This window comes from Amblyraja radiata, chromosome 15 (genome assembly GCF_010909765.2).
Source record: "Amblyraja radiata isolate CabotCenter1 chromosome 15, sAmbRad1.1.pri, whole genome shotgun sequence".
NCBI lineage: Eukaryota > Metazoa > Chordata > Chondrichthyes > Rajiformes > Rajidae > Amblyraja > Amblyraja radiata.
In genome coordinates, this window is record NC_045970.1 from 31,003,924 (window position 1) to 31,020,518 (window position 16,595).

Here is a 16,595-nt window from a genome sequence, read left to right on the forward strand (position 1 = left end):
CAGCTTATCTGTTGTTGTCACTTTGCTGCTTATGCAAACTTTGCTGTGTGCAAACTAACTTCTGTGTTTCATTCATTACAATTGTGACTATATTTCAAAATATTATTACTAGCTATAAAGGCATCACTAAACATTCTGTTTAAATACAGGTTTTTACTTCTTTATTGTGCAATATTACTTCAAAGTGCTAAACGTTTTTGTTTAAAAAAAGACTTGGTTACGTCCAAAACAATAATTTTTTACATTTTTCTTGAGCTTCACCACCTTCAGTTTAAATTCCATTTGGAATATTTTGGAGGACCAAGAAACCAAGAACCAAGAACCAAGCTGTAGAAGTGCACAGTTTTACATAATCTAATCTGATATTTATGTTACATTTTAAAACAAATATTGTAACAAATTGATGAAACTAATTTCCATTGGCTACACTGGCCCACCCACCAGTTACACCAAATGCAAAATTTTATGGAACTTAGACAATGCTAATAAACTGAAGAAATTTGCATTCTGTACTGGGTACTCAGATTGACCAGAACATTTACACTTTTAATTCAAATCTATTATTTGAAGATCAATTATCTCTTATATTAGTTCATCTTCTCAATCTTATATTCAACTTTACATCAATATATTTGTCACATTCCTAATTTATCTTTTTCCATAACTCTCTGATTAACATGATCAACATGAAAGTGTCCATTACTTTTTCCAGTTATAATAATTATGGTTACATTCTGTTTTGCAGGCATTATTTAAATGGTGATTATGTTACTGTGGACATCCTTCCTTCCATATGTTTGATTTCAATTACACTGCATGTTGCAGATAGGAAAGAATTACACACAAACTCATTATGTTTATGTTATTCACTTACTGAGCATCTGTAAAACGTATAGTATGCAGCTATGTTCCAACTTGCAAACAGTCCCATTGGCCTATCATTGCTCTCCCCAAATGATTTCTATATCTTCATATTAAACAACATTTTTAATTTAAAAGGCTTATTGTTGTTAAATTTTTCCGTAGCCTTGCCCTTTCAACCTCTTTAATTTCTCCTATCTCTACAAAATTCTATACTATCTGTGATCCTCCACTTTTTGTCTCTTGATCATCTGTTCTTTTAATTGCTTCACTATGTGCAGCCTGCCTTCAGCTGGCCCTAAATTCTGGAGTATTTTTCTTAAAGGGCACTGCTTCTGAACCTCTCTATCCTTCTTTAAAATGCTCCTTAAACTTACCTCAACTGTCCTGGCAGCGCTGTGTTTCAAACTTAGATTATAAAGGTTTTTGTGAAGGGTCGTTGATTAAGTAATTACTTTTAAGATGCATACTTTGTTTATTGTGCTATCATTGGTAAAGATATTACATCTGGTAAACAATTACAATTTGTGGATTTAGATGCTAACACATCTAATTACAGTTTGGTGAACATTCTTTTGACGCATTAACTAACTTTGTTATTTTAAAGTAAATTTTAATGAACCTGAGCCTTACTTTGATGAGACTGTTGTGCAAACATTTTGAAAGAAGGCTGATGAATGTAAAACAAAATGAGATAAATGTTGATACTGTTTAACAGAAAATTCTATTGTTAAACTGGTGAAGCTTATTAATGTGCTGCTCTGAAGATACAGTTCTTTGGAGGGAGTGCACTTTTTTTTTAGTGTATTTGTACAACAGCACCTTGGATTTATATTGTTACTTTAGAATTGGAAAGTCTCAAAAAGGTTTTGCAGGAATCGAATCAGCCAGAAGTTAACAGTGAGACTTAGGAGGCAGTATTAGGAAAGGGTGATTAAAAGTTTGGTTAAGGAATCCGTTTTAATGAAATATGGCAAAGGAAACATTTAGGGAGCCTTTATTAATTGGACCCAACCCAAAATTTCAGAATTTGTAAATAAGATAAGACAAAGGTTTTATTGGACAGAGGCAAAGTTTATTTTGGCTTTTGTCATGAAATATATCTACGTTTGTTAGCCAAATCATCCAGGCACTGTCATCAGCTGTTGCCCCAAGTTCCTTTTCTTTTTGCTTGGCTGCTTTCTTGCTGCTATTTAAGTAAGCATTTCTTCTTAATATGAGTATGAACTTCTAATATTAAATCATTGGTTCCTGTATCTGCCTATTGAGTTGAAAGATTTTTAAATAATTTATATACCCGGGGAAGTTGCTCAAAGCATTCAAGTGCTTCTTTTGTGTTGACCAGATAGCACTAGAAATATCAGGACAATGGTTTTGTGTCTGATATGCCAGGGCCCTCACAGAATAAAGCAAAATACATTATTGATTTATTATTGTCACATGTACTGAGACATAGCACACAAATAAATGTTTTTCACCATCTAGTTAAATCATTCTATACATGAGTACAAATAAGTACTAAAGGTAGTGCAAAAAGAAAAATGCCAGTGTAGAATATGGAGGCACAAAAAAACTGTAGATGCTGGAATCCTGAACAAATGACAAACCATTGGAGTAGCTCAGTGGGTCAGGCAGTATCTGTGGAAGGAAAAGGGATAGACAACATTTCTAGTTGAGACCCTTCCTCAGATTCATCAAGGGGTGGTAGAAAAAAAACTGGAAAAGAAAGATGGGGGTGAGGCAAAGCCTGACAAGTGATATGTAGATAGTCAAGAGTCAAGTCAAGAGATTTGTCATGTGTCCCAGATAGGACAATGAAATTCTTGCTTGCTGCAGAACAACAGAATATGTAAACATAATACAGAATGGGAGATAAAAGTTCAGTGTGTCTATATACCATAGACCATATATATATACACACAATAAATAAACAGATAAAGTGCAATAGTAATAATAGACTGTTATTGTTCAGAGCTTGTTTGATGTTGCGTTTAATAGCCTGATAGCTGTGGGGAAAAAGCTGTCCTGAACCTGGATGTTCCAGATTTCAAGCTCCTGTACCTTCTTCCCGATGGCAACGGAGAGATGAGTGTGTGGCCAGGATGGTGTGGGTCTTTGATGATGTTGGCAGCCTTTTTGAGGCAGCGACTACGACAGATCCCTTCAATGGTGGGGAGGTCAGAGCTGATGATGGACTAGGCAGTGGTCACAACTTTCTGAATTTTATTCCCGCTCCTTATTCTTAAACTGTGTCCCCTGGTTCTGGACTCCCCCAACATCGGGAACATGTTTCCTGCCACTAGTGTGTCCAAGTCCTTAACAATTTTATACGTTTCAATAAGATCCCCTAATGAGTCGCAACTAATTGAATGTATTGGTGGATGGGAAATATTTAATTGGGTATCGGGTATCGGATTTAAACGGGTCAGGTCATTAAGGGCTCCGGTCGAACGGGTCTCCTGGCTGGCTTGCAGGTAAGTCCCTCATTCACGGCCACCCACGTTATTTTGTATGTTTTTCCCATCTCTCTCTCTCTCTCCCCCCTCCAAGGTTGGTTCTTCTGTTTGCCTTTATTTGCTTCAGTTTTGTTTGTTTGAGTGTTATTTATCACATTGTAGCTTTTGAAAGATTCAAGCGGGTATCAGATGTTTTCTAAGGGCTGAATCGGCCCGTTCTCGGGGCCTTTCATCACCCGGTGCGGCTTAAAATGGGACGCAGAAACTTCCATCGCACCGCGGTCAGGCAGTCAAACTGCTGCGTCGAGGCGATTGAGGCTCCCTATGTTGAAGCTCCTGTCGGCCGATTTTAAGCCGCGCCTGGCGATGAAAGGCCCCGCTAACGGGCCGATTCAAGCCCCACAATTCTCTGCGGACGAAGCTGCTGTTGCTGGAGTTTGGAGTCGGTCACCAACCAGGTCAGCTCCCAATGTTACCGTCCACAGGGCCCACGGCTGAAGCCTCCGAAGCCTCGCGTGTGTGCGCGTGCGCACGCAGCCACCAAGAAATTGTGTCTCCCCCATGGTTTGATAGAGATTTCCGCCCCCTGCAAGGATGTATTCTTAGCCTCTTGCTATACCCCCTATACACTCACGACTGCCCACCTAAATTCTGCTCCAACTATATTTACAAGTTTGCAGATGGTACTACCATTGTGGCCTGAATTTCAAACAATGGCAAGATGGAGTACAGGAAAGAAATATAGAGCTTAGTAGCATGGTGTTACAATAACAATCTCTCCCCCAATGTCAGCAAGACAAAGGAGATAGTTAGTGACTTCAAGAAATGAGGTGGTAAACATGCACCAGTCAACATCAGTGGTGCCGAAGTAGAGATCAAGAACTTCAAGTTCCCAGACATAAATATTTAGGATTTGGCCTGGGCCAACAACACTGAAGCTAGAGCCAAGAAAGCACACCACGCCTATACTTCTTCGAAAGATTAAGGACGTTTGGCATGCAACTAATGACTCGATAAATGTCTACAGTTGCACAGTCGAAAGTGTCCTATCGGGATGCATTTACTTTCGCTCTGCCCAAAACTGCAAGGAATTGCAGAAAGTTGTGAAACAGCCCAGTCCTTCACACAAACCAACCTTCCCTCCATTGACTCCATCTACATTTCATGCTGCCTTGGAAATGAAGCCCACATAATAAAGGTAGACTAAAATGCTGGAGAAACTCAGCGGGTGAGGCAGCATCTAATGAAGCGAAGGAATAGGTGACATTTCGGGTTGAGACCCTTCTTCAGTCTTGTCATTGTTTGAAATTCTTCAGTCTGAAGAAGGGTCTCGACCCGACAACTTCAGCTATTCCTTCACTCCATAGATGCTGCCTCACCCACTGAGTTTCTCCAGCATTTTTGTCTACCTTCGATTTTTCCAGCATTTGCAGTCCTTTCTTAAACATTCCTACATAATCAAGGACCATTTACACTCCCTCTTCTCACCTCTCCCATCAGGCAGTAAATACAAAAGCTTGAAACCACATATCACCATGTTCAGAATGAGCCTCTTCCCCCCCTGTTATCAGACTACTGAACAATCATCTCATAAACTGAGGGTATTAGGTTTTTTTTTAATCTACTCTTTCTCTGTAACTTTAATACTGTAATGCTGTGACACCATATTATGGACTCTGAGCAGAAAAACAAACTGTTGGGAGAAAACAAAACTTTGGCGGCAAAAACAAGGGGGCAGATTATTATCTCAATGGGGTTAGGTTGGGTAAGGGAGAGGTACAGAGAGACCTGGGTGTCCTTGTACACAAGTCACTGAAAGTTGGCGTGCAGGTACAGCAGGCAGTGAAGAAAGCTAATGGAATGTTGGCCTTCATAACAAGAGGATTTCAGTATAGCAGTAAAGAGGTTCTTCTGCAGTTGTATAGGGCTCTGGTAAGACCACATCTGGAGTATTGTGTACAGTTTTGGTCTCCTAATTTGAGGAAGGACACCCTTGTGTTTGAGGCAGTGCAGCATAGGTTCACGAGATTGATCCCTGGGATGGCGGGACTGTCATATGAGGATTGAAAAGACTAGGCTTGTATTCACTGGAGTTTAGAAGGATGAGGGGGTTCTTATAGAAACATATAAAATTATAAAAGGACTGGACAAGCTAGATGCAGGAAAAATGTTCCCAATATTGGGCGAGTCCAAAACCAGGGGCCACATTCTTAGAATAAAGGGGAGACCATTTAAGAGTGAGGTGAGAAAAAACATTCACCCAGAGAGTTGTGAATTTGTGGAATTCCCTGCTACAGAGGGCAGTGGAGGCCAAATCACTGGATGGATTTAAGAGAGAGTTAGATAGAGCTCTAGGGGCTAGTGGAATCAAGGGATATGGGGAGAAGGCAGGCATGGGTTATTGATTGGGGACGATCAGCCATGATCACAATGAATGGCGGTGCTGGCTCGAAGGGCTGAATGGCCTCCTCCTGCACCTATTTTCAATGTTTCTATGTTTCTAAAATCAGTGGGTCAGACAGCATCTGTGGAAAGAAATGGACAGACAACGTTTTCGAATCCATCCTATCACCCCTGGTTAAATCCCTCCCTAGACCTATGTTCAAGACACCTCACACGCACTTCATCTACTCCAGGACTTCCGTTTTCTAGGCCCCCATTCCCTCATCTTCACCATGAATGTCCAGTTACTCTACATCTCAATCCCCCACCAGGAGGGTCTCAAAGCCCTCCGTTTCTTCCTCGATCGCAGAACCAACCTATCCCCGCCTACTGATACTCTCCTCCGCCTAGCGGAGCTGGTCCTTACTCTTAATAGCTTTTCGTTTGACTCCTCCCATTTCCTCCAAATACAAGGCATTGCTATGGGCACACGCATGGGCCCTAGCTATGCCTGCCTCTTTGTAGGGTACGTCGAACAATCTTTGTTCGAGGTGTGCCGTGGCCCTACCCCCAAACTCTACCTCCGCTACATCGACGACTGCATTGGTGTTACCTCCTGCACCCACACACAACTCACTGACTTCATCAATTTCACCACTAACTTCCATCCGGCACTCAAATACACCAGGACCATTTCCGACATTTCCCTACCATTTCTTGACCTCACTATCTCCATCGCAGGTGATAGACTACTGACCGACATCCACTATAAACCCACTGACTCCCATGGCTATCTGGACTACACTTCTTCCTACCCTGCTTCCTGTAAGGACTCCATTCCCTACTCCCCATTCCTCCGTCTACGCCGCATCTGCACCCAGGATGATGTGTTCCGCACCAGGGCATCGGAGATGTCCTCATTCTTCAGGGAACGGGGGATTGCCTCTTCTACTATAGATGAGGCTCTCACCAGGGTCTCTTCTATACCCCGCGACTCTCCTCTCACTCCCAATCCCCCCACTCGTAACAAGGGCAGAGTCCCCCATGTCCTCACCTTTCACCGTACCAGCCGTCACATACAACAAATAATCCTCCGCCATTTTCGCCACCTCCAACGTGATCCCACCACTGGCCACATCTTCCCATCTCCTCCCCTGTCTGCTTTCCACAGAGACCGCTCCCTCTGTAACTCCCTGGTCAATTTGTCCCTTCCCACGCGTACCACCCCCTCACCGGGCACTTTCCCTTGCAACCGCAGGAAATGCCACACTTGTAGCGTTACCTCCCCCCTTAACTCCATTCAAGGACCCATGCAGTCGTTCCAGGTGCGGCAGAGGTTCACCTGCACCTCCTCCAACCTCATCTATTGCATCCACTGCTCTAGATGTCAGCTGCTCTACATCGGTGAGAACAAACGTAGGCTTGGCAATCGCTTCGCCGAACGCCTCCACTCAGTTCGCAATAATCAATCTGACCTCCCGGTGGCTCAGCACTTTAACTCCCCCTTCCATTCCGAATCCGACCTTTCTGTCCTGGGCCTCCTCCATGGCCAGAGTGAGGACCACTGTAAATTGGAGGAGCTGCACCTCATATTTTGCTTGGGCAGTTTGCACCTCAGCGGTATGAACATTGACTTCTCTAATTTCAGGTAGTCCCTACTTTCTCCTCCCCTTCTCAGCTCTCCCTCAGCCCACTGGCTCCACCTTTTCCTTTCTTCTTCCCGCCCACCCACATCAGTCTGAAGAAGGGTTTTAACCCGAAACGTTGCCTATTTACTTCGCTCCAGAGATGCTGCCTCACCCGCTGAGTTGCTCCAGCATTTTTGTCTTCCTTCGATTTTCCAGCATCTGCAGTTCATTCTTAAACAGACAACATTCTGAGTCAGGACCCTTCTTCAGACTGATGTAACAGGGAGGTGAAAGCTGGAAAAGAGAGGTGCGGGTTGGGAAATTCCTGGCAAAGGATAGGTGGACACAGATGAGGGGGGAGGTTATTGACAGATTAGTGGAATAAATGATAAAAGTTAGAGGTGGAAAGGAGACAAAAGGATGAAAGACAAAGAAACTAGAGGAGGTGTGAAATGTAAACCCAGAGGGAAATGGGTGGAAGGAGTCAGGAAGGAAAAGAGGAGTGAAATGTGGAATTGGGGATGGGAGGATGAGCGTACGGAATGGAAAGGAGCACAGTGATTATGGTGGTGGTAGAAAATTATGCACACTGGAATGGGAGGAGGGGGGCAGGGTAAAGGGAGGTTTGGGAAAAATATTACATTAAATTAGAGAATTCAATGTTCATACTGCAGGTTTATAATCTACCAAAACAAAATATGAGCTGATGTTCTTCCAGTTAGCGTGTGACCTCACTCAGGCAAAGCAGGAGGCCAAGGACTGTTGTGGGATGAATCATCGATGGTGATGAGTCAGAGTATAGAAGTGAGATCGACCGATTGACCAAATGGTGCCAGCGCAACAACCTGGCTCTCAATACCAGCAAAACCAAGGAACTGATTGTGGACTTTGGATAGGGTAGGATAGGGACCCACAATACTGCTTATATCAACGGGACGATGGTGGAAAGGTTAAAAAAACTTTGAATTCCTGGGCGTGCACATCTCTGAAGATCTCTCCTGGTCCGAGAACACTGATGCAATTATAAAGAAAGCATATCAGCGCCTCTACTTCCTGAGAAGATTACGGAGAGTCGGTTTGTCAAGGAGGACTCTATCTAACTTCTACAGGTGCACAGTAGAGAGCATTCTGACCGGTTGCATCGTGGCTTGGTTCGGCAACTTGAGTGCCCAGGAGCGGAAAAGACTACAAAAAGTAGTAAACACTGCCCAGCCCATCATCGGCTCAGACCTCCCTACCGTCAAGGGGATCTATCGCAGTCACTGCCTCAAAAAGGCTGGCAGCATCATCAAGGACCCACACCATCCTGGCCACACACTCATCTCCCCGCTACCTTCATGTAGAAGGTACAGGAGCCTGAAGACTGCAACATCCAGGTTCAGGAATAGCTTGTTCCCCACAGCCATCAGGCTATTAAACTCAACTCAAACAAACTCTGAACATTAATAGACCATTATCTATTTATTTGCACTTTATCTGTTTATTTATTCATGTGTGTATATATTTATATAATGGTACATGGTCACACTGATCTGTTCTGTATTCATGCCTACTATATTCTGTTGTGCTGAAGCAAAGCAAGAATTTCATTGTCCTATCTGGGAGACATGACAATAAACTCTCTTGAATCTTGAATCTTGTATTCACTGGAGTTTAGAAGGTTGAGGGGGAATCTTATAGAAACATATAAAATTATAAAAGGACTGGACACGCTGGATGCAGGAAAAATGTTCCCAATGTTGGGCGAGTCCAGAACCAGGGGCCACAGTCTTAGAATAAAGGGGAGGCCATTTGAGACTGAGGTGAGAAAAAACGTTTTCAAGTCAAGTCAAGTTTATTCGTCACATACACATATGAGATGTGCAGTGAAATGAAAAGTGGCAATGCTCGCGGACTTTGTGCAAAAAGACAAACAAACAAACAACCAAACAAACTATAAACACAATCATAAACACACACATATTCTTTTACATATTAAATGTAAACCCAGAGAGTTGTGAATTTGTGGAATTCCCTGCCACAGAGGGCAGTGGAGGCCAAATCACTGGATGGATTTAAGAGAGTTAGATAGAGGTCTAGGGGCTAGTGGAATCAAGGGATATGGGGAGAAGGCAGGCACGGGTTATTGATTGGGGACGATCAGCCATGATCACAATGAATGGCAGTGCTGGCTCGAAGGGCCGAATGGCCTCCTCCTGCATGGCCTATTTTCTATGTTTCTGGTTCAAATGGTAATTGGACCCGCATCAGACAGCTTTAAGAAATTCTCTGTGAATACCTTCAGTAATACTTGAAGGTCAAAACACAAATGGTGACACATTGTGTTATAACGATGTTAATGGAGACATTTAACAAGTGCTTAACAGTGACACCCCCACTGTCTAAAATCTCCACTAAAGTGGAGATTTTAATAGATTTATTTTCACCAAATTTCAAAATCCGGATTACGAAACATAGCGGGGATTGTCCCCCATCTATCAAAGCATGGGAGGGACGTGTCCCACCCATCCCACCTGGGATTTCCGCCCATGCTTGTAGGGCACATGCGTTTAGAATTATCATGGCGAATGTTTTGTCTGTTATATTTTCTGGAGCAAAAAATAATCTGCTGGAGGACCTCAGTGGGTCAAGCAGCATCATTTGGGAGAAAGGCTCTGCATCAGTTTCTTTCCAAAGCATTGACAATTCCTTTCCATTCCACATATGCTGCTTGGCCTACTGAATTCTCCGAAAAAATGTCTCCAGATTCCAGCATCTGCAGTCCCTCTGTCTCTAGTTTCTCTTTAAGTTTTGTAAAATGACTGCAGATTTGTATCTACCTTTTTTGCAAACAATTTAAGGTGAGGCCAATGCTGTCTATAATCAACATTATTTTGTTTTCAATCTGGAGCATGAGGAAGTCTGACCTCTCAGCATTTTGACAGGAGTTTGGCTTTTGGTGAACAAAGTTGTTCCACAAGTTTTTCTGCATTGCTGAGACATTATTCTGAACTTTTAAAAACTCGTAATACTTTATATTACGATACTGTAAATATGTTTAAATGTCAGATGAAACTGAAATGTTTTTGGCTTGTGATACTTTGAAATTGGAAGGGGGTGGTGGGAGAATGGGGGTTGAGCTCTAAATTAATAGCATATTGCCCCAAGGCACAAACGATTTCTGAAAGCTTTTTTGAGAGGTAAATGACTTCTCGGTGATTAACTAAAGTTAATCTCCAATTTAAACTTCTGATGGTGTCTTTTAAATTCTGACAGATATTAGCTTCCTTATATGAGAGGAATTCACTTCCATAACTTGAAAAGAAAAGAGGTCATAAGAAGCATGTAACTCCCAACCTATCCAATTAAGACACGTATACTAGCAACTCTTGCTATACATCGTGCAAATCTGGGATTGGACTATTCAGTCATAAGAAACACTTCAAGCTATTTATGCTTTTGGCTGCAATATCCACTGTCCACAAAGATGGACTGATGTAACTAAAAATTAAATTAACTTTCATCAGAATTTGAAAGGTTTAAATTTCCGAATTCTTAAAATTAATTTCTATATTTATATTCTATAAATATATGTATTCACTTGAACTTGACAAAAAAGTCAACCGCGAACCAAGTTATCAATACATCATGTGAAATTGTTTATGTGGAAATACAATAAACATACTTCAGCAAAAATTGTGGCGATGCAAAATTTTTGAATGATCAAATACAGACAACCCCTGGCTTTTCAAGGAGCAGAAATGTGCTCATACAGAATTCACAAATCACCACCAGAAATGTTGAGATACATAATAACATTCACTGTCATGTGTACTTGTGTGAACATAAAGTAAATAAATAAACATGGTTTTTTTTAATGCAATGCTTGATTTATGCACAGACGACACAATTGTATTTAGTTTAGTTGAGAGATACAGAGGGGAAACAGGCCCGTTGACCCACCGGGTCCGCACCGACCAGCGATCCCCGCACACTTACACTATCCTATATACACCAAGGACAATTCACAATTATACCAAGCCAATTAACCTGCAAACCTGTACGTCTTTGGAGTGTGGGAAGAAACTGGAGACCCCGGAGAAAACCCACGCAGTTCATGGGGAGAACCTACAATCTCCATACAGACAGCACCCGTAGTCAGGATCAAAACCCGTATCTCTGGTGCTGTAAAGCAGCAACTCAACCGCTGTGCCACAGAAAATTGCGATATGGACTGTTCTCTGAGAACACAACTCTCCATCCATATCATGGAAGTCGTCTGTATTGCCCATTATGCCTTAAATAGAAACCAATTCATATTTTAACTTGCCCCACAACTTGTATGTAACACAATCATACAGCAACTTGAAGGAATATATAAATACTGAGTGCAATCAAAGAACCACCAATCAAATGAAACCATTCCACTGAAGCATGTTACAATTGTGTGTTCTGCGGCTTTTTCCATTCAAGATAACGCTGATCCCAATCAGTTTCTGTTTAATGAAGACCACAGGCATGTTCTTGTTGGGAAATTCAATAACAGTGATGCCACTGAAGGATGGCAGAAAGAGACGAGACTGTTTCTTGTTAGCGGCAGTCTTTAGCGGCTAAATACTGTACATAGTGTCAATGTTATCTGCACTAAGTTGGATTTTATCCAAGTCCACTGAAAGCTGGCATGGTCTGCTACATTAACAGAGAACATATGGGAAGATCATTGTAGAATTACCTGCAAATTGTTATGCTCTTGATTTCATGATAGAAGATCATCAATAACGCAACTAATGGAGTTCAGCTAAGAAAGCTTAGAAATACCAATAGGGCTCATTACAAGTATTCACTTTTCTTCTTTGATGACTACTTTTTTCCCCTTTCAAGTATTTGCCCAATTACCTTTACATTTTGCATTAATCCTACACTAATCTAATTTTATTCGCCCAACATTTCCATCAAATCCTCCTTGACAGCTATGCCCCCATCAACAACATTTATTGTTCCATTCCTTGCTTGCACTTTGGAAAATCTGACCACCTGGCTGTGGTTCTTCCTGTGTACAAATAAAGACTGAAGAGCGCGGCACTGGCAAAGAGGACTATGAAGAGCTGGTTAGGGGAGGAAGAGGTTATGGGACTACTTTGAATCTGTGGATTGGAGCATGTCCAAGTAATTTGTTAGTGGACCTGAATACATATCTCACAGTCATCAATGATGTCAGAAAGAAATATGTGGACAAATGGGTACTTACGAAAACGTTATGTCTTCCCCGACCAAAGCCTTGGACGAACCAGGAGATTTGTAATCTGCTAAAGGCTAGATCTGTGGTATTTTGTACTGGAAATCCAGAGTCAAAATAGAAGTCCAGGTACAACCTCCTGAAGGCCATTGTGAGTGCGAGAGACAATTCCAGACTAAGCTGGAGACACATGCGGACATTCCACAGCTGTGGCAGGACTTACGCACTATCACTTCCTGCAAGACAAAACTGGATAACATAAATGGCAATGATGTTCTGGAGGAGCTGAATGTCTTTTATGCAGACTTTGAAAAGGAGAGCAATTGCTCACCTAGACAATCACTCCACAGCTCCGATGATTTTCTGTGAGCCCGATGTCATTTTCCTTCAAGAAGGGGAATCCCGCAAAGCAGCTGGGCCAGGTGGCATGCCTGGCCGAGTGCTAAAGATTTGTGTGGATCAGATGACTGGATGACAGATGACTGGATGTCCAGGACATCTTCAACCTCTCGCTTCTCCAGTCCAAGGTTCCTACCTGCTGCAAAAGATAATCGAGGAGAGCATGGTGACCCACCTCAATGACTACCATATACCCACCATAATGAAGTACTTTGAGAGGTTGGTTATAGTGAGAATCAATAACTCAACAACTGCACAACTGCTGTCTCAGAAGTGAACTGAATCTGCTTCAATTGGCCTATTGCCACGACAGGTCGACTGACTCTTCTCTCTGCTCAGGATAACAGGAACACATGCATCAAGCTGATGTTCATGCTGCTACAGTTTGGCATACATCACAATCATCCACAACAAGCTCAACACTAAGCATAGGCCTCTGTACCTCCCTTTGTAACTGGATCCTTCACTCCTTCATCTGCAGCCCTCAGTCAGTGTGACTCAGTAACAACATCACTTCTTCACTGACCTAAGGGGCAGAAGCACCTGAAGACAATGGCTAGCCTCCTTCTCTACTCTCTTTAAACCCATGACTGTGTGGCAAAGCACAGCTCCAATATCATCTACAAATTCACTGGCGACAGCATTGTTGTTGGCTGAATCGTGGGTTGTGATCTATTGGCGTACGCGAGAGAGATCTATCAGCTTACGGCATACGGGAGAACATCTGGTTGTGTGGTGCCACAACAATAACCTCTCGATTGTTATTGTTCGCCACATGTTCGCAGGTGGTTTCTGGTGAGTCTCCTTCATGGTCGCGAGGAGTTCCCGCATTCTGGGAACTAGTCGCAGCCTCAGTATTAGTCGCCATGGAGAAAATCGATACTTTTGTAGTCGTAGGTGCAGTGGTAGTGGGGTCGCCCTGTCGTTGTGGGTAGTCGAAGTAGCCGTAGGTAGTTTTAGTTAATCTCCTTTGCTGATCCGGCATTTTCATTGGCTCATTGTGGGGAAAAAACGTAAGCACAAAACGGTAATGTTAAATGCCCGCTAAACTTCACAGCTGTGTATCTCTGGCTTATTAAAAGTTGTCTGGCTTCTTAAAAGTGTCAAAGTGTCTCCACTCCTTCTCCCCCCCTTCTCCCCTCTCCCCCCCCCCCCCCACTCTTTTAAAGGACTTGCCATACACTGTTCTAGCCGTCTTAACCTTCCTGTTCATCGCGGTGTCTGTCTGTATCACCTTGGATTTGTATAGTGTGAATTTCAGACAGCGCTTCCCCCACTTTCCCTGGCCCCTGCCTTTGCGATGTGTTTGTGCGTGTGTGTGTGTTCCGCTCTAACGGCCACCGTTCCAGTTCGCGGTATTTCAGGTGAGTGCCGCGAGCTTGAAGGTCGCAGGCAGTCTGCTGAAAAGTTGCCTAAGTGGGATAGGCCCTTAACTGTGCTACTAGCTTCGCACATTCTTAGCAAAAAAGATTATATTTGTGCAGGAATAGTTGCTAGTTCATAACAAAGATGCTGATTTATCACAAAGATAGACACAAAGTGCTAGAGTAATTCAGCGGGTCTGGAGAAAAAGGATGGGTGATGTTTCGGGTCGGGACCTTTCTTTAGACTGAAAGTAGGGGGTGAGTGGGGGAGCAAGAAGAGTTGAAGGCAAGAAAGACCAGTACCAATCAGGGCTGGCCCATGTGGAGGTGACGGAAATGTTGGAGGATAATGTGTTGGATGTGGAGGCAGGTGGGGTCAAATGTGAGGACCAGGGGTACCCTGTCCACGATGCGTCTGGGGGAGGGGGTGTGTGAGCAGAATTACCAGACACAGAGGAGATGTGAGCACCTCATCTATGACAGAAGGGGGGGAACCCATGTTTTTTTGAAGAATGAGGAGATGTCCTAGTATGGAAGGTCTCCTCTTGGGAGCTGAAGTGTTCTGGTCACTTTCCAATGAAAGCTCTGTCTCCCTATTTATTTTCTCAAACCCTTCATGCTTGAATATCTCCATTTGATCATCAGCCGCCTTAACTGGTTTAAGAATCATTCCACCAATATTCTAACAAAACTGCCAGAATGCCTAGAAAAGGATACAATTCTCCAACTGTAGTCCAAATGGGAAAAGTTTAGCCTAACTTTCAGACTTTTACAATTTATCCCTCCATTTATAACACTCAGGATTATGAGTGTTTAACAACTAATTTTTATCAACTTGCAATGCCAGCATCATATTTTCATGTATGAACTTCTAGGTCACTTTGTTTTAAAATTTTAAAATTCACCATAATTAGAATTCTGCTACTTTGCTTATATTGTCCTTTTCACGGTTTTTTTCAGTACTTCACACTTTGCATAAAATTTTGTCCTCAAGTGTCTACCCATTTCAACTGTCTTCCTATATCCTACTATTAGCCCATTTGCTGTTTATTACTTTTGAGTTTTGTCTCATCTGCCAATTTTGAATTAATGTCCTGTAAGCTCAAGTCCTAGTCATTAACATATAATCAACAGCAACAGCCGTCCTAACACTGACCCCTGAGGACATCATTGAATATTTTCTTCTGTTCTGAGAAGCAGTGGTTCACCATGAGCCAGTTTTGGTCCACACCATTACTATCCTTTGTTCCCTTGGGCTTCAGTTTTGCTAACGTTTATTAATAGGTCTTTAACAAAGTGCATTTAAATCAATATGCACAACAACTGCATTAACCTCATCAATTGTCTCTGTTACTTCATTAAAGAATTCAAATCAAATTTGGATCTGTTCCAGCTATATTTCAACCGTGCGCGGATATTAAGTGGATTCATGGGTTCATTTATCTTGTAATATTTCCAATTAAATGGTGGGCTTAGTATGGCCATTCACTTGGGACTTTGGCTAGCAACATCTATGGTTGCTTCGATTATGTTTCTATCACAATCAGTACAAATTGGCAACAACTTCTTCCTCAATAATCATTAACACAAGAGCAGCTCAGGGCTGCATGTTCACTGCCCACTCTACTTTCTTTATACCCATGACTATGTAGCTAGAGACAACTCTAATGCCGTCTTTAAATTGGCTGATGACGCCACTATTGTTGGACGCATAATGGGTAAAGAGGAATCATAGCATATGAGGGAGATTGATAATCTAATTAAATGGTGCCAGAACAACAAGCATGCTCTCAAAATCAGCAAGACCAAAGAGCCGATTGTTGACTTCTAAAAGGGAATGTTGAGAATCCATGAACCTGTCTTCATCGACGGGACGGCATTTTGCTGTGATCGATTGCCTCCAGGAGCACTTAACACTATTTTTGCCTTTGGTGTTTATCATGAAGTTAGTACTATGCTTTAGCTTTGTTAATTTTGTACTTCATTTTACTTTCAGCATGGTTAAAGCAGGAAAATAAGCCAATCAGCATATCAAGACTAGACTGTGCTTCCAAGAATCATCCAGCCTCCTTGCTTGGCATTTAATAAATTATCCTTCACAATTTCTGCCAACTCCAACAAGATTCAAACAATAAACATCTATTCCCTCTCTCCCCCTTCCCTTTTGAAGGGATTGCTTCCTTTGTGAACCACTGCTACTATCCTCACCAACCATTTGCTGGCCAATGGTCAATTCATATTCAAGTCAGAGAATTTGCAAAATCTTTTATTTCACTCCTTTCTACCATTC

The 16,595-nt window shown here is 42.4% G+C and overlaps 1 protein-coding gene across 2 annotated transcripts in view; it reads left to right on the forward strand.

Annotated features, from left to right (window-relative positions):
• Positions 1–16,595, forward strand: part of LOC116981161 (sporulation-specific protein 15-like) — a 247,845-nt gene that overhangs the window by 5,849 nt on the left and 225,401 nt on the right. The window lies entirely within an intron of this gene.